The 24,623-nt window shown below is 38.1% G+C and overlaps 1 long non-coding RNA gene and 1 pseudogene across 1 annotated transcript; both read left to right on the top strand.

The window, feature by feature from the left end:
* The first annotated feature begins 2,585 nt into the window (after positions 1-2,585).
* On the top strand, positions 2,586-3,490 carry LOC127689403 (deleted in azoospermia-like; annotated as a pseudogene).
* Positions 3,491-6,831: 3,341 nt separating this feature from the next.
* Positions 6,832-23,655, top strand: LOC127689406 (uncharacterized). The gene is made up of 5 exons (XR_007978905.1): positions 6,832-7,234; positions 16,303-16,395; positions 19,727-19,853; positions 20,060-20,152; positions 23,478-23,655. It is a non-coding gene; the product is annotated as an uncharacterized LOC127689406 (long non-coding RNA).
* The last annotated feature ends 968 nt before the right edge of the window (positions 23,656-24,623 follow it).

Here is a 24,623-nt window from a genome sequence, read left to right as displayed (position 1 = left end):
AGCAGACTATCATTCAGACTCATTTTACTGATATTTTATTTTTTTAGAGTAGTAGTGTTTGGTTTTACCCTAAGTATCTGGCTATCTAGCTTCTAGTTCTTGGTTACCTAAGCAGTATCTGGTATGGGTTCCTTCCCTTGGAGTAGACTTTAAGCCAAATCAGACATTGGCTGGCTACTCCTACCAGTTCTGTGCCTCCATTGCCCTAGCATATTTTGCAGGCAGGACAGATTGTAGGTCATAGGTTTTGTTGCTGGGTTGATGTTTACATTCTCTTTTGGTAGCCTACAGAGTATACCTTCCATACCAAAGAAACTAGAACATAGGGACGAAGGCTCCATGTAGGCCACAGTTTGACTTCTCCATGTTTAGTGGATGCATGGGTGTTGTCCTCAGCAATGACAGCCCACTGTTAATGCAGAGAGCCTTTTTGTCTTAGCATCAACCTGGATTGTTTGGAGATTTCTGTGGGACTCCCTTGGCCAGCAACTCAAATGAATGCAACCTAGTCCCAGTACTGGGAGCCTTGTTGCATGATGACAGATGGCCAGCTAAGATATCATCTCCTTACTACACTGACATGAAGATCCATACTCAGTCTTACAGTGAAAGAAATTTAGATTTATCTAAAATGGTCATAGAGTGCCCTCTTTTGGTGAGGCTTTCAGAGAATAGACTGTTGGAATGTTTTAATGAGGTCAGCAATACTGCAGCAGTGCAGCTGGGGGATGAGGCTCTGTGGTAGAGTGCTTGACTAACAGGCATGAAATCCATTTCTCAGCAATAGCAAAAAGAGAATAATATACTTTTAGGTGTCAAAGGTTCATACAGGACCCATGGCATGGTGGGTAAGGGCACCCAAGCTTGGCGAACTTGAGACTGTACTAGTTGTAGTATGAAATTCAGATGTGTGCCTTCCCCATAATAAATTTCAAATATTTTAAATATTTCCACGTGTCAGTGCCAGATGCTACAGTATGACATTTAGTGAAAGTCAAACTTTTGGGTCACATGGACCCAAATGAGTTTTCGAATCTGGACATAGTCACATTCCATGCATATTTTAATATAAATATACATGAAATAGGAACAGCTAAGCAAAACTACCTTTCGGTGTCAGTCAATCAAAAGTTGGTTAGAGAAGAAAATCAAGAGATAAAATGTGTTTAAAGTATAACATATACATGAATTGATATTTTGTGGATCTTTTCATGTTGGTGAATGCTTTTATTAACATTCTAAGTCTGCTAAAGTTGGCTTTTGAATTTAGAGTTATTTTAGGGTTTTCTCCCTCCTTCCTTCCCTCTCTGCTTTCCTCCCTCCTTCCCTTCCTTTTCTTCTTTGTCAGGATCTTGTTTTGGACACCAGGCTGACTTCATGGCTACAGTCTCCCTTACCCTCTCCAGTACTGACACTGCAGGCATAGGCTCCTGCCCCTGGGACAGGGCCCCTGTGTGAGCCTTCATGAGTTGATAACTGCTGTGGACAGAAGACTTGTTTGTGTAATAAAGAACATATTTTACATTCCTCTGCAGAATGTCCTCTGTTAATGTTAATGACTCCATAATAATCAGATAGCTAGCACAAGTCCAGGAGGTGAAGGTGTGACTAATGTCTCAGCAAAATAGTAAACACTGGGATCTTCAGGAAAGGTCCTTAAGGCTATGTAAAATAACTCTAAATATATGATATATATATATATATATATATATATATATATGATATATATGCATATATATAATTTTTAAACTATGTAAAATATAAGGTTGTAATATAAATTACAAGGGGTTTCACTAATCTAAAGGGGAAAAGGCAGCTGCATTTATGAGCCAGCTTGTCAGAAAGATACAAAGGCAGGCAAATACAAATGCAGCCAGATTCCCGAGTTCAAGGTCAGCCTAGGACACAGCAAGGTTAGACCCAGGTGTGGTAGAAATGGTAATTTCCCAACTAGTCTATCCCCTGTGCTTAACATAGGCAGAAAGATCTTTGAATTCTTTTGCAATGTTAAGAAAAAAAGGTATGCTTGTTGTCTCTTAAGAATCAAAGAGCTGGGGTCAAGGGATGCTGATTTATAAAATAATCAAAGGGAACCTGAAATAAATAAGCAAATTGATTTGTAAATAAAAACTGTGTTTCTGGTCTGCAAGAGATGAGATCCCAAAAAGAGATAGCAGGTCTTCAGAATTTTTCTCTAGCAAGTCCTGGAAATCTTTGGAGAGCAACACAATTCTTCAAGAATTTTTTCTTAACAGAATTTCTGACTTGGTTAGAAGATACAATAACATTTGTTTTGTTTTGTTTTGTTTTGTTTTTGAAACAGGGTTTCACTGTATAGCCCTGGTTGTCCTGGAACTCACTCTGTAGACACCTCATTAAAACATTCCAACAGGAGTGACTCAGCGACCCTCGGCATGCTCGCTTCGGGGCTATGCTGTCTCCGTGGCCCTCGGCTCTCCTTCCACCGCTGCCTCGGCTTTTTGACCGTTGGCAGCCAGGCAGCCACCCCAGCCACTCCGCAACTGCCAGCCGTGTGGCTTCTGCTCCACCTTCGAGTTTTTTCCACCCGAACTCCGGCCGCCATCATGTCTGCCACAACTTCTGAGACTCCAAATTCAGCTGTCTCCAGGGAGGCCAGTACTCAGTCTTCATCAGCAACCACCAGTCAAGGATATGTTTTGTCAGAAGGCAAAATCATGCCAAACACCGTTCTTGTTGGTGGAATTGATGTTAGGATGGATGAATCCTAAATCAGGAGTTTTTTTTTTTTTTTGCCAGATATGGCTCAGTAAAAGAAGTGAAGATAATCACTGATCGAACTGGTGTGTCGAAGGGCTATGGATTTGTCTCATTTTATAATGACGTGGATGTGCAAAAAATAGTAGAATCACAGATAAATTTCCATGGTAAAAAGCTGAAACTGGGCCCTGCAATCAGGAAACAAAATTTATGTACTTATCATGTGCAGCCACGTCCTTTGATTTTTAATCCTCCTCCTCCACCTCAGTTCCAGAGTGTTTGGAGTAGTCCAAATGCTGAGACATACATGCAGCCTCCAACCGTGATGAATCCTATCACTCAGTATGTTCAGACATATCCTCCTAATCCAAGTTCACCAGTTCAGGTCATCACTGGATATCAGCTGCCTGTTTATAATTATCAGATGCCACCGCAGTGGCCTGCTGGAGAGCAGAGGAGTTATGTTATACCTCCGGCTTATACAACTGTTAACTACCACTGCAGTGAAGTTGATCCAGGAGCTGATATTTTGCCCAGTGAATGTTCAGTTCATGACGCTGCTCCAGCCTCTGGAAATGGCCCACAAAAGAAGTCTGTGGACCGAAGCATTCAGACAGTGGTCTCTTGTCTGTTTAACCCTGAGAACAGACTGAGAAACTCTCTTGTTACTCAAGATGACTACTTCAAGGATAAAAGAGTACATCACTTTAGAAGAAGTCGAGCAGTACTTAAATCTGATCATCTCTGCTAACTCATTTCAGGAGGTTGTTGGTTTTGAATATTAAAAAAAACTGAAAAGTTTTCACTATTATAGAAGATTTGACAAATCACTCAGACTTTCTGTAAAAGTTATATTAGATTGCCTAGTTTTATGTTAAACCTGTTCATTAGATGTTTATATAGAAACTGGTTCTGTGTTCTCCATATAGTTGAAAGAAAAGATAATTGCAAGTAAAAAAAAAGATAAAAAATAATTTTCAAATAATTAAAAAATAGTTGAAAGGAATAACTTTTAAGATTTACCTTAAGGACTTTTAATTGAAATTGGCATTTTAAGAGTTCAAAAGCAAGTACTAATTTTCAAGAAAAGGATTTTATAAACCTATTTTGAAAGGTCAGGATTTTGATAGTTTGACTACAAGCATTTCACTTCTCAACAGGTACCTGAACAGTACAGTATTTACATTACTGTACTTTACAGTTATTATTTGTCTAAACATTTGCCACAAAAGCAGAATTTTTAGAACTGCATTTTTTAATCAGTGGAACTCAATATATAGTTAGCTTTATTGAAGTCTTCCTTATCTAAACCCAGGAAAACAGATTCTTAACAGTCCAATCAGTGGGTCTTAACATTTATACAAAATATTTTACCCTTTATCTAGAATCCACACATATGCATATATCCTATTTATTTGGTTGGGGTGGTAATTAGGATATCTAAAATTCTGGGTATAATTTTGTTTAAAGAATCCAAGACAAACTAAACTTCACTAAGTGTATACGCTATTCTTAGTGAGTTAATACTCTTTTTTTTCTTAAAATGCTAAACTCAATGGCTGTCTTAAAATTGTGCAAAATACTAGTATTAAAGAGTGCTGAAAATTTTTTTATGTCACTTAAAAGTTAATCAGAGTATCTGAAAGAAATTGTTTTTATAAAAACATTCAAAATATTGTTACAGAGTAAATACATTTTTAGTTTTGTTAGTCTATTGTATTTCCCTTTGTAAATTAAAATATGTCCAAAGCAGTCAAAGTAGGTTTTGACATTTCTAAACCACAAAATTTGTTTCATAAATGTATTCCAAGAATGTGCTAAAGTGAACCTGTTTTTAGATTAGATGGACATTAGATCATTGGACATTATGCATCGTGACACCAGAAGAACCTTTGTACCCACAGTCTTTTGCAATCTTACTCCTGTTCTGTCAGGATTGCTCCTTGGTATAAAGCAGACAAGTAACAGTTACAAGCAGTTCAGGGGCTCTTAGGAATATAGCACTGGAACAGTACCTTGCTAACTAAAACATTCGGCTGAACATCATCTGGCCTGCCAGGGACATGAGTTCTAAATGCCTTGTTGGTCTATCTTGTATTAGCCCTTTCCCTCAAACATGGATATTCCACTTACTCTAACTTAATGGAACCCAATGGCTGATATCAACAACTCTCCCTAATGATCCTTAACTCTTAATTTTATTCTACATCTGAAGTCAGAATTCTTTTGTCACCGAAGTCAGTATACCAGAAAACTAAGAAGTGTCCTGAAATTTGTTTTTACAATTTGTCCCTTTATTTCAGTGTATTTGTAGTGTATGTCCTTACATGTACCACTCTGTGATTAAATCTCCAACTTACTATGAATGATACCCTAAATTCTGAGGCACAAATGTAATTGTTGATATATGACTTTAAAGAAAAAGTAAGGGAATAAACTTTTGTCTGCTGTTTTGTTGGAGTCAAGTATTTAAGAGAAGGGAGAAATAAGAGACAAGTACTGAACCTTTCAAAATGGAAGATTAATTTTAAACTTAAAAGTATGTTCCTATTACCTATTGTCTTTGCATATATGAATAAAACCTTCTTTTCAAAAGCAAAAAAAAAAAAAAAAAAAAAAAAAAAACATTCCAACAGTCTATTCTCTGGAAGCCTCAACAAAAGAGGGCACTCCATAACCATTTTAGATACATCTAAATCTTTTTCACTGTAAGACTGAGTACTGATCTTCATGTCAACTTAGTAAGGAGGCTTCTACCTCATTTTTTAACATAGTTTTTATTAACTATTTCTAACCAATTGTGACTATAAAGAGCCCAAAGGAATGTAGGTGATATATATATATATATATATATATATATATATATATATATATATATATATATACATATACACATATATAATGTAAGTGAAATAGATAGATAAATAGATAGATAGATAGATAGATATCCTTTGGACTCCTGAGACACTGTAAATTACTAATCAAAATATATGTATTCAGACATCATTTGATCAAATCTAATCAAACCTTGAAGAAAACAAGTGTAAGTTCCTGGCCTCAAAAGGCCTAAATTCCACTAAGGGAAACAAAATCCTCAATATCTAGACGATGAGAGTGGGGAGTTTGTTTTCATTTCAAATTCCAATTATTTCTAAGCGTTATTGGCAACGTGCAACATAACTTTAGTCTCTTGTCAATCCACATAGTTTCTTGTGGCTTCCTCCTATTACAATGGAGATCCAAAATGGTAGGTTCTGTTTCAAAATGAACTTGAAAATTACTGTGCGCTCTAACCAGAATGCTCAATTTGACGATACACTGGTGATGCAAATGGTTCATAGGCTTTGGGAAACGTGAAGCATTCAATTTCCTGCACTGCTGTACAGCCAGAAGACAGCTCCAGTCCTTAGTATGCTCTGAGATCTCAGCATAACTGAGTCCTGGACAGAAATACTATTCAGGCTGTAAAAATCAGCATGTAGACAGCACCATCTGTCAAACCTATCACAAAAGGCTAATCCATCCATGTCCATAGTCATGGGAAAAGTATCTAAATGTACTAACCTGACCTTTTGGCTTCTGTAGCCTTCTGGCTAATTGTTCTTTCTTATCTGATGTTTATGAATCCAGGACATGGATTTTGTGGGGCTTCTCTGAGATCCTGAACACTAAGGGTAGTTGCAGTCTGGCTAATAAGGCTTTTTCTTGGCTTAAACCCGTGTCTGAGCAGTCTTCTCTGGTGACTACCCTACAACAGATATCACAGAGATTTTCTATGGCTCCATGTCTCCCACAGGGATAGATATTTGGTGTGATTGTAGGATGAACACACTGGAGCTCCTTCTCAGGTTCTATATTACTTGGGGGTTTCACATGAGAGAAAGGTGAAGGAATTTCACATCGCGGTTATTAGATAGGCCCTCTTCTGGACCATGAAGTCCACTATTCCTGATAATTCCTGATAGTGGACCCGGGGGAAAATGTCCTTTTTTTCTTACCATAGTTTCCCAGAGACTCATGGGTAATGTAGTCCCTAACATACAAGGCTCTTCCACACAGGATCAGGTAAACATCACTGACATTTGGCTGCTGGGCATCTCTGTCCTGCTCTCTCTTGGCAACTACTCCTTAGAAAGTCGCATCCTGGCTCTGTGGCTGAAGCCTTCGCCCGGGTTGCGAGTTTTGTGCAAGGTTTCTGAAGGCAGGTGGGAAAAACGAAAGTGGTCGCAGAATCTTAGGAAGCTGGACCCTTGCACTCTACCTCAGTGGAATCAGAAACAGAAAGTGGGTCTTGGAGGAGGGGCTAAGTCACAGTTCAGACTGCAGGAGGATCACAACAGCTCTGGTGAACTAAGGTACCCATCGTTCCCAGTGGGAACAGTCGGCCTGGACCGGCTTTAATGGTGACTTTATCCGAAGACTGCTCTCTGAGTGTGTGGATCTGTGATTCCAACTGTCCAAAAGAGCCGTTACAGTTAGAAGCTCTGCCAAGGAGGTGAGAGTCCAGGATGGTGACTTGGGGGTGAGGGCGTTTTGTGTCTGTGGATTTCCAGGACCGGGAAGTCTCCAATGTGAGCTCACATTCCAGCTCTTACTAAGGAAGAATCTTGTTACCTGCTTAGCATCGGTTTTAGGGGGAGTTGAGGTGGAGAAAGCCCATAAATCTGAGACCAGACTACAAAACTGGGAATTTTCACTAGCATGACCCAGAAATCCCAAACAGCGAGCCTGGGGAAATTGTTGAGTTGATACCACAATGCTGGAGCCTGTGGGGGAGGGCTGTGACCCACACATCTGTAAGAAAGAGGGTGTTTGTTATCCTAATGAATTGGCCTGAAATTCCTAGAGAACTTCTCATGTAGTGACTGTACCCTTATGTGTATTGGCAATTTTATTCGTTAGTTTCTCTGTCTCTTTATTAAATGATGTTTTTGGCACTTAAGGTTTGAACTCTTAGAACAGTGGTTCTCATCCTGTGGGTTCTCAACCTGAAAGGGCTGGGGGGTGGGTCGGTACTGTCAAATGACCCTTGCACAGGGCTCGAATATCAGATGATATCCTGCATATCAGAAGTATACATTAGAATTCATAACATTTAGCAAAATTACTAATGAAACAGCAGAAAAAGTAATTTTATGATTTAGGATCACCACAGCATGAGGAACTGTATTAAAGAACTGCAGCATTAGGAAAGTTGAGAACCACTGTCTTAGGTTTTGTTTAGTTTTCTAAAATGTCTGGTTACCAGAGATAAGAGGTTATCTCTGAAGATTCTAGTATTATTATAAGAACATTTTCTTGTGAATAAAGTAGGGAGGTTTCATGTTCTGAAGGAGGGTGTACAACAGTAGGAATTCTATCCTACTCATGTGGAGGAAGACCATTAATAAGAGACCAGGAGGCACTGGGTCCTGGTAGGGAATTTACTCCTGGTCCAAGCCTCAGACTGCTTCAGTGAACTCCATAGAACTGCAGGGCCCTGTGATACAGACCCCTTTGATTAAACCAGTGCTGTGATTAACCAGGTCTGCCTACATTTTCATGGCAGAGATTGCATTATTGAAAGCTACCTACAGATACATTGTCATATGCTAAAACAGTACAGGGGCTAATCTGGACTTTGGGTTCCTTTCCCATTACTTTAGTGCTCTCTCTGTGTTGGTGGCCAGCACAGGGAAGGTCTGCTGGGCTCTGAATGAATGCATTTGCCCTTTAGAATACTGTATTGAATGTACTGCAGTAGAGCAACAAGCTGGGAAGCACTAGTGTGCCACATGCCCAAGGTCAGAGACAGAGGATATACTTGTTCTGTTACAGGGAGATTTTTTTCTTTTGTTTTAATTTATTCTCATATATTACATCCCAACGGTAGATTTCCCCTCCCTCTTCTCCCAGCCCTTCCCACACCCTTCCCTTCCTCCTCCATTTCCCTTCAGAGGAGGGCTGGCCTCCTCGAGATACCAATGGAGCATGGCATATCAAGTTGCAATAAGACTAGGCACCTCTCCTCATTAAGGCAACCCAGTAAGAGGAAAAGGGTCTCCAAAGCAGGCAAAAATGTCAGAGCCAGCCCCCCACTTGCACTGTTAGGAGTCCCACAAGAAGACCAAACTACATACCCATAAAATAAATGCTGAGTGCCTAGGTCAGACCCATGCAGGCTCCCTGATTGTAGGATTAGTGTCTGTGAGCCCCTGTGAAGCCAGGTTAATTGATTCTGTAGGTTTTCTGGTGATGCCCTTAACCCCTTTGGCTCCTACAATCCTTCCCAATCCTTCCTCCCCATCTTCTGCAGGATTCACTGAACTTCACCTAATGTTTGGCTGTAGGTCTCTGCATCTGTTTCCTTTACGTGGAAACCTCACCTGCTATGAGCAGAATATCATTAGGAATCCTTTCTTTCTTTCTTTCTTTCTTTCTTTCTTTCTTTCTTTCTTTCTTTCTTTCTTTCTTTCTTTCTTCTTTCTTTCTTTCTTTCTTCCCTTCTTCTTCTTCTTCTTCTTCTTCTTCTTCTTCTTCTTCTTCTTCTTCTTCCTTTCTTTCTTTCTTTCTTTCTTTTTTTCTCTCTCTCTTTCTTTCTCTCTCTCTCTTTCTTTCTTTCTCTCTTTCTCTCTTTTTCTTTTCTTTCTCTCTCTCTCTTTCTTTCTCTCTCTCTTTCTCTCTCTCTCTCTCTCTCTCTCTCTCTCTCTCTCTCTCTCTCTCTCTCTCTTTCTTTCTTTCTTTTTTTTTTGCCAGGCTGTTTGGTTCTATCCTAGGCTTCTGGTTCCCGGCCCTCCAGGCAGTGTCAGGTATGGGCTTAGAGGGAGTTTCCTTGTGTGTCTTTCTCTGGCATGTAATGTGTGCTGTGTGAGTCAGTGTGCAGCTTAGGGACTTAAGCAAGGTCTACTATGAATGTAACTTCTGGCTGTATAATGGCCATGCAAACAATCACAGTCCTGTGAAGATTTTCTAATGTGGACCTGCTCCACTGCAGGCAAGATCTGTTATTAATTGCTTTTCCTCCACAACTAGTGCATTTGAGCAGAGGCAGAGCGAAAGTGAAATTCTTAGCTTTGCATGGTCTAAGCAATTACTGATCCCGTTGCTTAGACCAAAATTTGGGCAAAACTACCACCTTCTTCAGAAGCTGTCAACGTGTGGGTGGTAGTGAGGGGCTTGACCTTTAGGAGGTTGTGGCTAGCTCTCTTCAACCAGCTACATTGAAAAAGATAGGCCAGGTTCTGGAAAGAATTTATTTGATCTAGAAGCTGTGATCTAGCTCACACCTGACTGAATCAGTGGTTTGTAAATTTACTTTTCCCTTCCTCTTCCCTCACTGTTCCCATCATGTGTGCTCCTTTTTAAATTAATTAATTGGTTAAACTTAATTAATTTATTTTGTGAGCCAGGCAGTGGTGGTTCACGCCTTTAATTTCAGTACTTGGGAGGCAGAGGCAGGTGGATTTCTGAGTTCGAGGACATCCTGGACTATAGAGTGAGTTCCAGGACAGCCAGGGCTACACAGAGAAACCCTGTCTCAAAAAAACAAAAACAAAAAAAATTTATTATTTTGTGTGTGAGCATATTGTTTACCATGTACATGCCTGGTGCCTGAAGAGTTCAGAATAGGGCATTAGAACCCCTGGATTTGGAGCCATAGGCTGTTGTGAACTGCAATGTGGGTTCTGACAATTGAACCTTGGTCCTCTGGAAGAACAGCTGTTGCTGCTATCTGCTGAGTATTTCTGTAGCCTCATGTGAGCTTTTTTAGAACAACATTATTAACAGAATTTTCATGTGGAAACAGGTGGTGGCTTCTCTGTCCTGGCAGTGGATTTGGTGATTTACACCTGTACCTCAGCTTCATTAGAAAGATGAAAAAATTGCTCTGAAGGAATTAAGAGACTTGCTGAGGCTAGCATGATATGTGGGTGCCAGGGACATACTACTTTTACTTACTTTGCACAGTTAAGGAAAATCAATGTTTGTTTACTTTTTAATACTGACTTTTAGTTACCATGTAATGTCTTCAAGTTTGTGTGGTTTTACATTTTGTGTTGAAACCCAGAATCCGAGTGTGATCTGCAAATGCTTTCCCAAGCATCAAGGTGCTTAAATTTCAAACACTTTCCAAACACCTTTTCCTGAGCAATCTATGCTTGCTATCAATGCAGTCTGTACATTTTGTGACCTTGAAGGTATAAAACAGAAGTGTCTTGCTTAATGCTAATATTCTGTTAACCAAAATTCATAAGGTAGGAAAGAAAATAATAGGAGTCTGTCCCTGTTGTAAAATGGAGAAATCAGATTGCACTGATCATTGAGGCTGATAACTTCTGGGGCTTCAGTCTGACATCCAGTGGTTGCTCCTGATTCTTTTCAAGGCTCTGTTTCCATCAAGGTGGCACCAAGGTTCTTCACAACATAGCTGAGTCCAGTAGGTAAATGCCAGTCAAGAAATTCTTTTCAATTTTAGGTTATCTTCATATTTGCTGAGTTCCTCTTGGTCAAATTAATCTAATGGCAAACTCCATCTTATTTATGGGAACTAAACAAGGGTTTGGATACATGGAGATGCCCCATTTGTAAACATTACTGTAATAATGTCCTATATCAAATGTGCATTACTTAAATTTTTTTCCTGTATAAGCATGGGCAAAAAACCCTTTTAATCTGCACATTTCCCATGAAAATGAACTGTATAATAGAAGACATAGTACAGAGGAAGTACTTATTTGGAGCCCTTAGGGTGCATTAATGGAATATTTCATCTAACAGGTGATTTTAGTGTTTATGGTGAGAAAATATAATGACTCTGGTTTAATTAGTATCTTTAAAAGTGAATGTTAATTTTTACCCAATTGAATATTAATTATAGATGTATGTTTTCATTAACTAAGCCATGAGTAATGACTGTGAATGTATTATGGGTTCATTGTCAGTGTGTCTTTGTTGCACTCTTTTGTAGATGGGTCTTTTTTGTTTTTTTTTTTTTTAATTTATTTTACTTGAATTGGTGTTTTGACTGCATGTATGTCTATGTGAGGGTGCCAGATCCCCAGGAACTAAAGTTACAGATAGTTGTGACCAACTAGGGGTGCTGGGAATTGAACATGTGTCCTTTGGAAGAGCAGCCATGCTCCTTATCATTGAGCTATTTCTCTAGCCCCAGGGACTGTTTTCTTATGTTGTTGTTGCTGTTGTTGTTGTTCTTCTTCTTCTTTTTTGTTTTTTTGAGACAGGTTTTTTTTTTGTTGTTGTTGTTTTGTTTTTGTTTTGTTTTTGTTTTTTGTTTTTTGTTTTGTATAGCCCTGGCTGTCCTGGAACTCACTCTGTAGAGCAGGCTGGCCGAGAACTCAGAAATCTGACTGCTTCTGCATCCCAAGTGCTAGGATTAAAGGCATATGGCACAACTACCTGGCTATATCTAACTTCTTATAATACTTCTCTTTCCCCCACCTTTTTCAACCCCCTTTCCCTTATCTGAGAAAGAAAGAAAGTGAAAAGGAAAGGAAAAAGAAATCCGTGAATCTAACCCTCCTATTTTGTCTCCTCCCTCTCCAAGACCATAATTATTTGTAACCATCCCCTTTAAAAGACAACAAACATCTGACATCTATTGAGTGATGAAAATTCCTTTACCCCACTTCTTGGGAATAGGGTGCAGTTCGCTTATAATTGCTTCAAGGTGATTTTACATATAGAATTTGTTTTGGGGGGCCCAAGACAATTTAAAAAGTGGTTAGTCTTAAGAAAGCTATTTGTTGTCCCATCTCATATGCTGAGAAAGTGCAGGCTTAAAAGAAGTCCCAATTGGAACCCTCTGAAAAGCTGGACCAAGTGAGATAGCTGTTCTGAAGTTGTCCCAGAAGCAAGACTTTAGAGAAACCAGCTTCGATGTAGTTGAGGTGGGATCAAGCAGGGAAGTGGAATAGCAAGTCTCAGCATCTCAGCATCCTTGAGGGTGAATCTTGCCAGGACTGTATTCGTGGTTGTTGTTTTTTTTCTTTCTGTGAATGTAAAGCTTTTAGAGGTAATATATATATTTCTATATTAATATAATGTATGGAATGTGCAGCACGCAAAGACCAGTTAAAGATGATTTTTTTTACTTCTTGTATGAGCAGGTGAAAGACAACTGTCATTGTTTATGAGCTACTTTGATCATATAACCAAACTGCAATTTAAATCTTCATTCATGACATATAAAAGGATGGAATGATGAATCTTGAAGACTCTGTCACCAATAAGATCCATTGGCTCTGTCGAGCTGAAGTTCTTGTTAGAGACATTTTTATGTCTTTCTAGTGTCTCGGCTGATCTGTGTAGAGGGATGAGGAAATAATGTTATTGATTCTTTTTGGTTTTTTTGATTTCCTTTTTCCCATCTGTAGTCAAGATCTTCATGGGGTCTTCCTTTATCAAATCTGTTTTTTTTTTATCACTTTTAAAGGAATCTATAATTTTTCTTCTCCTGTATGAACACATGCAAAGTTTCTTCCACGGGTTAATATATCTTTGAAATATACAGGCTGATAAAATTCAGTTTTTAAATATAATCCAGTGTCTTCAGTGGCCATTGTTTTGTTTATTAGCATTTAAGTAATTTCAAGTTAATAAATCATTTTATAATCTATCTTTGGGTTCTTTGATAGTCCTCTCTGTTTACTAAGCATTTCTTTTAAAGTACAGTTGGACCTTTCAATGACTGTTTGTTCTGTAGGATTGTTGGTATACCTGTAATATGCTTTATATATTCATATGTAAATTTTAAAAAATTTTACTAGTGGCATGCACTGGAGCATTGTTAGTTTTAATTTGTATAGGTATACCCATAATTGCCATAGCCTCTTTATTTTTTTATTCTTTTTATTTTTTTATTTTCTGTATTCTTTGTTTACCTGTATTACAAATGATTTCCTCTTTCCCGGTTCTCCCCTCCCCATAAGTCCGATAAGCCCTCTTCCCTCTGCCCATTCCCCAATCAATCCCCTCCCAGTTCTCTGTCCTGGTAATTCTCTACATTGCTGCATCAAGTCTTTCCAGGACCAGGGCCCTTCTCCTTCCTTCTTCTTGGTAATGATTTGATATGTGAATTGCATCTTGTGCATTCAGAACTTTTGGGCTAATATCCACTTCTCAGTGACTGCATTCCATGTGTGTTCTTTTGTGATTGGGTTACCTCAGTTTGATTGATATTTTACAGTTTTAACCATTTGCCTAAGAATTTCATGAATTCATTGTTTTTAATTGCCGAGTAGTATTTCATAGTGTAAATATACCACATTTTCTGTATTCATTCCTCCATTGAGGGGCATCTGGGTCCTTTCCATCTTCCTGCTATTATAAATGAGGCTGCTGTGAACATAGTGGAGCATGTGTCCTTATTGCATGCCATGGAATCCTCTGGGTATATGTCCAGGAGTGGTATAACAGGGCCCTCCGGAAGTGTCATGCCAAGTTTTCTGAGGAAGCACCAGACTGATTTCCAGAGTGCTTATACCAGCTTGCAGTCCCACCAGCAGTGAAGGACTGTTCCTCTTTCTCCACATGCCATTATTTCTAATAAACACATAATGGCAGAATCAGCCCACTTGTCGAATAAACAGAGAAATCAATTTGGAATCATCCTGAATAAATTTAGCAGTTTCTATATGGAAAACAACACTTTCTGCATATTTAGAGTTAGTTACTATATTAAGAGATTTTTGAAAATTTTAATATTTTATAAGTATTTCATATGATTCTGATTTTATCCTGATTCCTAAGGATTTTTAACCACCTTACTTATATCTTCTGACTTATATACTGTCTTTCCTGAATTATTTGCATCAGTGTAAAATGTAAGTGCTCCAGAAATTAGAATTCTTGTTATTATACAAGGGAAAATCCAATTAGTTCTTTTTATAAATTGAAGCCACTTGCTTTTGTGGGTATTTGTTGTTAATTTCTTCTAAAAATCACTGGGGGCCCTTTGCCAAAGTTCCTCTTCTGCCCATAGTGAGGCAATCTCAGCATTGGTAAAGGTGACACAATTCTGGTGAATCCATTTCAGAGAGTTGACAAAGTTACAATTTTCCCTTTAGAATCAATTCAGAAACCTTTTCTGAATAGGTTTTTAATTTTTTACTCTGTTTGTGTACTAAAAATATCTATTCTAAGATTAAAATCTTCCCTCTGTGTAAGAATTCCTGTGGGAGAATGAGTAGAAGGGAAGATAGCCAGGATGCAGGTGATCTGTGGGTAACAATCTAGATGTGTATTCTAGAGTTTCTTCTCTGTCAGAGCCAACTCTTTTCCAGCCTCAGCTGATAATTTTTTTGAGCTATTTAAGTCTTTATCATCTTTTAAGGTATGAAATAATATACTTTATGAGTTTCCAAATGCAAATAGATGAGACTTTTTCAATGTAACTCTTACCTAATATTTTTATAATTATATCATAATTGTTCCTGCTGTGTGTTGTTTATTATAACAAAAGCCTTTTATCAGACAAAACGGGGAAATGTAGACATAATATTTCCATACACTGGGTAAAGTTTACCCTTGTGCAATTCCAATGCAGATTTCTCTGCCCTCATATCTTTTTTCAATCATGACACAGCACAAAAAATGCTTATACTAAGAATGTCCTGTGTCAAGTTTCTGTAAACAATTCTTACTATTTATTCTCTTCCCAACAATAAATGATGATCACCCAATGGCTGGACAGAATAATGAATAGTGGGACATGAGCTATTAAGGTGCAGATTTAAAGAAATACTAATTTTTCTGTGTGATTATTGAGAAATAGCATAAAGTAAACTAATACAGCCACTGGATTAATTCACAGATGTTATTTATATTAAAGATAATTCATATACACAAGAGAATGGGAATTATTATTGCACAACCCATAGAACATGACATTAGTCAGGCTGCCTCCAACTCCTAGGAGGTAGAGCGAGGCGAGGGTATGTTTATGTTGACATGCAGCCCTATCTGATTAAGGCCTGGTTACCTGAGTAGTCTGGGTTCTCTTACACCAACAGTGAAGGCTTTAATTTTTATATTATCAGGTTGCACATTAATTAATTAATTGCATCAGGATTTTTTTGTTTACCTTTGATACTACATAAACTAGGTATATTATAATGTAAAATGCACATGAGAGCCTTCTACCCCTTAACAGAAGCTTGTCTTCAGGTTCCTTTTTACAAGCTTAGAATAAATTGATTGAGGAGAAATGTGCGGTTACAGGAGTTGGTATCACTTGACGATGTCACTGTGAAGTTCACCTGGGAAGAGTGACAAAATCTCAACAATGCTCAGAAGATGCTATACAGGAATGTGATGCTGGAGACATATAGTAGCTTGCTGTTACTGGGTAAGTCTCAGGAGCAAGCACCTTTCCTGCAGTAACTATATGGGCACTTGTACGGTTGAGGGCTAAGGTTCTAGCCCCTGTATGTTTATTCACTGCTCTCTAGTGAAAGGTCCACATTTGTATTTTTGTTGCCTAGATCTTAAAACCTGGATTTGTCTTTCTTCAAAGAACCCGATTAGCAAAATGTTTCTAAGTCCTATATTATTTCCTATTAACAGGGCAATACATCCCTAAACCTGAGTTGATCTTCAAATTGGAAGAGGGAGAGGAGCCATGGACAGCAGAAGAACCTGCAAACAAGACTCTGCCAGGTTGGTTGTTGGTCCATGTGGATGGGAGACCTTGTATAACAAAAGTTGGCCATATCATCAGTTTATCCCCCAGTTCCATATCTGAGGGCTCAAACGTGTTTGTTGTGTAGTCTGCATGGACAGTTCTCTTGCATATGGTCCTGTATTTCAATTTGATGAAATAGTTTAGACCCTCCCCCAGCCCCACATCTAACCTCTGACTTCTGTAATTTGATGTTTTTTCTGGTACTTCTTCTTTTTCATAGTTTCAATTGCCTCTTGCACTCCAGGCTCATGGGGATTTTGTTTTCAGACATATTTCATGTGCTTGTTTTTGTTTTAGCACATTCTAATGAAGCAGATTGCAAGTGCTGGTTCTTATATATATTTTATATAAATAAAAATGTAAAAGTAGCCAGGCGATGGTGGCACACAGCTTTAATCCAAGTACTTGGGAGGCAGAGGCAGGTAGATTTATGAGTTCAAGGCCAGCCTGGTCTATAGGGTGAGTTTCAGGACAGCCAGGGCTATGCAATGAAACCCTGTCTTGGAAAGAAAAAAATGTAAAAGTAATGTCCTTACTTCATGGAATTAATTTCAACAAAGACAAATACGTTTATTTATACTGAGGAGTCACAAACAAGTATATGTAATGTTGAACCAGAGGATAATAAGTAACAGATGGTGTTTAAGGTCATAGAGTATTTCAATTACGAAGTTGATGAGATAATACAGAAACAGATTTAGAAGTTAGGCTGTGAGCTATGGTGTAAGAAGTCATAAGGAGATCCCATAGGAAGGGGTGTTTTTAATTGAGAAAGAAATCAAGAGCTTTTTTGTTACAAGGAGAAGTGAGATGGGTCTTTCTTTTCTTTCTTTCTTTCTTTCTTTCTTTCTTTCTTTCTTTCTTTCTTTCTTTCTTTCTTTCTTTCTTTCTTTCTCTCTTTCTTTCTCTCTCCTTTCTTTTCTTTTCTTTTCTTTTCTTTTCTTTTCTTTTCTTTTCTTTTCTTTTCTTTTCTTTTCTTTTCTTTCTTTTTTGGTTTTTTGAGGCAGGGTTTCCAGGCTGGCCTGAAAGCCAGAAATTCACCTGCCTCTGCCCCCCAAGTGCTGGGCTTTTTTTCCCTAAATTCTCTGTTTACATTCCAAATGCTTTCCCCTTTCCTTGTTCCCCACTCCCCATATGTCCCATAAGCCCTCTTATCTTCACCTATTCTCCAATCACCTCTCTCCTTTTCTCTGTCCTGGTACTCCCCTACAATGCTGGATCAAGAAGAACTCTCAACCCTGAACACCTATGCTCCAAATGCAAGGGCACCCTCATTTATAAAATAATCTTTACTAAAGCTCAAAGCACACATTGCACCTAACACAATAATTGTGGGTGACTTCAACACTCCACTCTCCTCAATGGATCGATCAGGAAAGCAGAAACTAAACAGGGACACAGTGAAACTAATTGAAGCTTTGGACCAATTAGATTTAACAGATATATTGAGAACATTTCATCCTAAAGCAAAAGAATATACTTTTTTCTCAGCACCTCATGGTACCTTCTCCAAAATAGATCATAAGTGGGCACAAGACCGACCTTAACAATTTTTTTTTTTATTTATTATATGTAAGTACACTTCAGACAGCCTAGAAGAGGGCATTGTATCTGATTATAGGTGGTTGTGAGCCACCATGTGGTTTCTGGGATTTACACTCAGGACTTTCAGAAAAGCAGTCAGTGCTCTTAACTAGTGAGCCATCTCTCCAGCCCCAAGAGACAAGTTTTCAAGTTGAAGAACTCAAGCTTCTTCTTTGTTTTTTTTTGTTTTTTTTTTGTTTTTTTTTTTGTTTTTGTTTTTGTTTTTTTGGATGAGGGTTATAATTTAAATGAAGCACTTGTTTAATTTTTCTTCTCTCATTCTAAAGCAACAAAGATAATGAGGAATTGTAGAAGCTACTTTTTATAAAACTAAGAGAAGTCAAGTCTCTGAAATGTGCCAACATCCTTGAGAATTGATGAATTACTAGAAGCTGGTGCGTGTATCACCACTTTGGAGGCAAATGTTAGGGCTTATCATTATCACAAGTAGCCACATATTTTAGAGATGTACAGCATACATGTTTTTCCAGAGTGGTAAACAGGAGTTTACTTGTATTTATTTTGGTTCTGAAAAGAACAGGATATGTTGTTCAATTGAGCCCTCAAACTGGAATGTTTTGGGTGGAAGTAGAAAGGAAGAAATTTCAGGTTTGAAATACTCACAGTCTGTTGTCATTTGTAATAACTCTAAGCATACAAGATGCAAATTAGTGGCCATAATGGAAGCTTCAGGCTAGGAAGTAGCCTATCAGAGTTTGCTCATAATCTGAAAAGAGGATGTCCTAGAAATTATTGCCTTTTAGACCAGAATAAAAGAATGGCATAAAGAAAAGCTCATCACTATCATATATTAAAGTATACATTTGACTCGAACCTTGTAAAAAAATGTAACCATTCTCTGAGTGGAAAACTATACCTAGCAATTGGTAGATATTTTAACAAAATACTTCTTCACAAAAATAAAATGAAGCAATACTTTACTAATACATTAATACTAGGAAACTTATCAATGTATTTCAGTATGTTAAATTAAAGGAGTAAACTAAAGTTTATAAGCTAATACTTACTATGATTTTAATAACAGTATGTGTTATTAATTTCTAGTAGGCAAGAAATTGTTTTTTTCCATAAACATGAGAGTCCCATTAGAAACTCTTAAAATAATTCATGGAAAGTTCATTTGTTTGTTTGTTTGTTTGTTTGTATTTTTAGTCTTATGCAGTGTGGATACCATAATACAGAATAGTGGGACATGAGCTATTAAGGTGCAGATTTAAAGAAATACTGATTTTTCTGTGTGATTATTGAGAAATAGTATGAAGTAAAGTAATACAGCCACTGGATTAATTCACAGATGTTATTTATATTAAAGGTAATTCATATACACAAGAGAATAGGAATTATTATTGCACAACCCATACAACATGACATTAGTCAGGCTGCCTCAAACTCCTAGGACATAGAATGAGGCGAGGGTATGTTTATGTTGACATGAAGTCCTATCTGATTAAGACCTGGTTACCTGAGTAGTCTGGGTTCTCTTACACCAACAGTGAAGGTTTTAATTTTAATATTATCAGGTTGCACATTAATTAATTAATTGCATAAGGATTTTTTGTTTACTTTTTATACTACATAAACAAAGGTATATTATAATGTAAAATACACATGAGAGCCTTCTACCCCTTAAGAGAAGCTTGTCTACAGATTTCTTTTTACAAGCTTAGAATAAATTGATTGAGGAAAAATGTGCTGTTACAGGAGATGGTGTCACTTGAGGATGTCACTGTGAAGTTCACCTGGGACGAGTGGCAAAATTTCAACAATGCTCAGAAGATGCTATACAGGAATGTGATGCTGGAGACATATAGTGGCCTGCTGTCACTGGGTAAGTCTCAGGAGCAAGCACCTTCCATGCAGTAAATATATGGGCACTTGTAAGGTTGAGGGCTAAGGTTCTAGCCCCTGTATGATTATTCACTGCTCTCTCGTTTGTATTTTAGTTGCCTAGATCATAAAAACCTGGATTTATCTTTCTTCAAAGAACCTTATTAGCAAAATGTTTCCAAGTCCTATATTATTTCCTATTTACAGGGCAATGCATCCCTAAACCTGAGTTGATCTTCAAATTGGAAGAGGGAGAGGAGCCATGGACAGCAGAAGAACCTGCAAACAAGACTCTGCCAGGTTGGTTGTTGGTCCATGTGGATGGGAGACCTTGTATAACAAAAGTTGGCCATATCTTCAGTTTATCCCCCAGTTCCGTATCTGAGGGCTCAAACGTGTTTGTTATGTAGTCTGCATGGACAGTTCTCTTGCATATGTTCCTGTATTTCAATTTGATGAAATAGTTTAGACCCTCCCCCAGGCCCCCATCTAACCTCTGACTTCTGTAATTTGATGTTTTTTTCTGGTACTTCTTCTTTTTCACAGTTTCAATTGCCTCTTGCACTCCAGGCTCATGGGGATTTTGTTTTCAGACAGATTTCATGTGCTTGTTTTTGTTTTAGCACATTCTCATGACACAGATTGCAAGTACTGGTTCTTATATATATATTTTATATAAATAAAAATGTAAAAGTAGCCAGGTAGTGATGGCACACAGCTTTAATTACAGTACTTGGGAGGTAGAGGCAGGCAGATTTCTGAGTTCAAGGCCAACTGGTCTACAGAGTGAGTTCCAGGACAGCCAGTGCTACACAGTGAAACCCTGTCTCAGTGAGGTAACCCAGTCTCAAAAGATCAATCATGGTATGCATTCACTAATAAGTGGATATTAGCCTGGAAAACTGGAATACCCAAAACATAATCCACACATCAAATGAGGTACAAGAAGAATGGAGGATTGGCCCCTGGTTCTGGAAAGACTCAGTGTAGCAGTATAGGGCAAAACCAGAACAGGGAAGTGGGAAGGGGTGGGTGGGAGAATAGGGGGAGGCACGGGGGCTTTTGTTACTTTCGGGGAGTGGGGGACCAGAAAAGGGGAAATCATTTGAAGTGTAAATAAAAAATATATCGAACGAAATAAAAAAATGTTAAAAAAAGAAAGAAAAAATGTAAAAGTAATGTCCTTACTTCATGGAATTAATTTCAACAAAGACAGATAAGTTTATTTATACTGAGGTGTCACAAACAAGTAAATGTAATGTTGAACCAGAGTATAATGAGTAACACATAGTGTTTAAAGTTTTAGAGTATTTCACTTACGAAGTTGATGAGATAATACAGAAACAGATTTAGAAGTTAGGCCGTGAGCTATGGTGTAAGAAATCATAATGAGAACCCATGGGAAGGGGTGTTTTTATTTGCGAAAGAAGTCAAGATGGGTTTCTCCTTTGCTTTGCTTTGCTTTGCTTTGCTTTGCTTTGCTTTGCTTTGCTTTGCTTTCCTTTCCTTTCCTTTCCTTTCCTTTCCTTTCCTTTCCTTTCCCTTTCCCTTTCCTTTCCTTTCCTTTCCCTTTCCTCTCCCTTTCCTCTCCCTTTCCTCTCCCTTTCCTCTCCCTTTCCTCTCCCTTTCCTCTCCCTTTCCTCTCCCTTTCCTCTCCCTTTCCTCTCCCTTTCCTCTCCCTTTCCTCTCCCTTTCCTCTCCCTTTCCTTTCCCTTTCCTTTCCCTTTCCTTTCCCTTTTTTTGTTTTTTGTTTTTTCGAGGCAGGGTTTCTTTGTGTAGCCCTGGCTGTCATAGAACTCACTCTGTACACCAGGCTGGCCTCAAACTCAGAAATTCACCTGCCTCTGACTCCCAAGTGCTGGGATTAAAGGCATGGGCCACCACTGCCCTGCTTTTTTTTTTTTTCTTTTAATTTTTTTAAATGTGACTTCCATTGGCTCTTTTTTTTTTTCTCTAAATTATTTGTTTACATTCCAAATGCTTTCCCCTTTCCAGGTTCCCCACTCCCCATATTTCCCATAAGCCCTCTTATCTCCACCCATTCTCCAATCACCTCCCTCCTTTTCTCTGTCCTGGTATTCCCCTACAATGCTGGATCAAGAAGAACTCTCAATCCTGAACATCTATGCTCCAAATGCAAGGGCACCCTCATTCATAAAAGAAACTTTACTAAAGCTCAAAGCACACATTGCACCTAACACAATAATTGTGGGTAACTTCAACACTCCACTCTCCTCAATGGGCCGATCAGGAAAACAGAAACTAAACAGGGACACAGTGAAACTAATTGAAGCTTTGGACCAACTAGATTTAACATATATATGTGTGTGTATATATATATATATATATATATATATATATAAACATTTCATCCTAAAACAAAAGAATATACCTTTTTCTCAGCACCTCATGGGACCTTCTCCAAAATCGATCATAAAATTGGTCACAAGACAGACCCCAACAATTTTTTTTCAATTTATTATATGTAAGTACACTGTAGCTGTCTTCTGACAACCTAGAAGAGGGCATCAGATCTCATTACAGGTGGTTGTGTGCCACCATGTGGTTTCTGGGATTTGCACTCAGGACTTTCAGAAAAGCAGTCAGTGCTCTTAACTAGTGAGCCATCTCTCCAGCCCCAAGAGACAGGTTTTCAAGTTGAAGAACTCAAGCTTCTTCTTCTTCTTTTTTGGATGAGGGTTATAATTTAAATGTAGCACTTGTTTAATTTTTCTTCTCTCATTCTAAAGCAACAAAGACAATGAGGAATTGTAGAAGCCACTTTTTATGAAACTAAGAGAAGTCAAGTCTCTGAAACATGCCAACATCCTTGAGAATTGATGAATTACTAGATGCTGGTGTATGCATCACCACTTTGGAGGCAAATGTTAGGGCTTATCATTATCACAAGTAGCCACATATTTTAGAGATGTACAGCATACATGTTTGTCCAGAGTGGTAAACAGGAGTTTACTTGTATTTATTTTGGTTCTGAAAAGAATAGGATATGTTGTTCAGTTGAGCCCTCAAACTGGAATATTTTGGGTGGAAGTAGAAAGGAAGAAATTTCAGGTTTGAAATACTCACAGTCTGTTGTCATTTGTAATAACTCTAAGCATACAAGATGCAAATTTGTGGCCATAATGGAAGCTTCAAGTTAGGAACTAGCTTATCAGAGTGTGCTCATAATCTGTAAAGAGGATGTCCTAGAAAGTATTACCTTTTAGAGGAGAATAAAGAGAATGACAGAAAGAAAGGTCATCACTATCATATATTAAGGTATACATGTGACTCGAAACTTGTAAAAAATATGTAACCATTCTCTGAGTGGAAAACTATAACTAGTAATTGGTAGATATTTTAACAAAATAATACTTCTTCACAAAAATAAAATGAACCAATATTTTACTAATACATTAATGCCAGCAAATTTGTCACTGTATTTCAGTATATTAAATTAAAGGAGTCAACTAATGTTTATAAGCTAATACTTACTATGATTTTAATAACAGTATGTGTTAGTAGGCTAGAAGTTTTTTCATAAACATGAGAGTCTCATTAGAAACTCTTAAAAATAATACATGGAAAGTTTTTTGCTTCTTTGTTTGTTTGTTTGTATTTTTAGTCTTCTGCGGTGTTGATGCCATAATTGAGACTAAATAGAAGAATCAAGAGAGACATTTGTGGCAAGTTACCTCCAATGGCCACAATAAAGCAAATGAGGAAGCAGAGGGATTAGAAAACACTTTTTATTTATACTCCATGAATATTTCAAGTTCTGTTGTAAGTAATAGAAACTGTTCAGGAGTGAAGCATGAGGAGTTGAATGGATATATGAATACACATCTCTCTTTGGAGCCTCATGGATTGTGTGCTGGAGAGCAATACAATTGCTGTTGTGTAGTAGGGAAATCCATTGGATGTCCTTAGCAGGTGGGTCAGCATTCCAAGATTCAACCTGGATAGCAGGATTTTCAATAAATCAGAGAAGGGAAAGATACAAATGAGGGAAAATTACTGAAAAAAGTTACTCCATCTAAGAGACTTCAAATGGGACCGACTTCTTGTAAGCATAATGAGTGAGCAAGTTTCTGTTCAGTCAGATGTCATGTGTAATCTCACTAAACACCAAGCAACAAACTCAGTGAGAAAATCTTATAAATGCCTTGAAAGTAAGAAAACCTTTACCAGTAAATTAGATCGTATAGTAGTACATCACAGGACACATAACCAGAAAAAAGACCGTGTATGTATTGAGTGTGAGAAACCTTTTAACACTTACAAGAGGGGAAGGACATTGGTCTGGTTTGGAGCTAGTAACAGAGGGGTGGAAGAAGAGAGAGGTCTTCTTCATGAATTTTAGTGTTATGGCTCCTTTTAGGTGAAGACCTTCCCTGAGATGATCATTAATGAAGAAGCTCTCTGAGATGATCTTAGCTTGTTTGTATTGCTTTATTAGCATGTGAACACAGATGCTTTATACTGGGTAAACGAGGGATTATGTAATGTTGGGGAAGGGTGTGAGAATATCCAGGAAGGGAAAGTCATTGGCTTACACAGGCTAGACAGAGGCCCTCAGCATTTATGTAGCAGAAATGCAGCTCATTCTCCATTTGGAGCTGGACTATTCCTAAAGCTGTAGCCTGTCTGTGGAATCCATTTCTTGAACAAGGGCTGCTTTGTGCTTTGCATGGCCTCCAAGAAAGAGAGACAGAGAGAGAGAGAGAGAGAGAGAGAGAGAGAGAGAGAGAGAGAGAGAGAGAGAGAGAGA

Source organism: Apodemus sylvaticus, chromosome 7 (assembly GCF_947179515.1).
Source record: "Apodemus sylvaticus chromosome 7, mApoSyl1.1, whole genome shotgun sequence".
Lineage (NCBI taxonomy): Eukaryota > Metazoa > Chordata > Mammalia > Rodentia > Muridae > Apodemus > Apodemus sylvaticus.
Note: the sequence above shows the minus strand (reverse complement) of the source record. Positions and strands in the feature narration are given on the sequence as shown.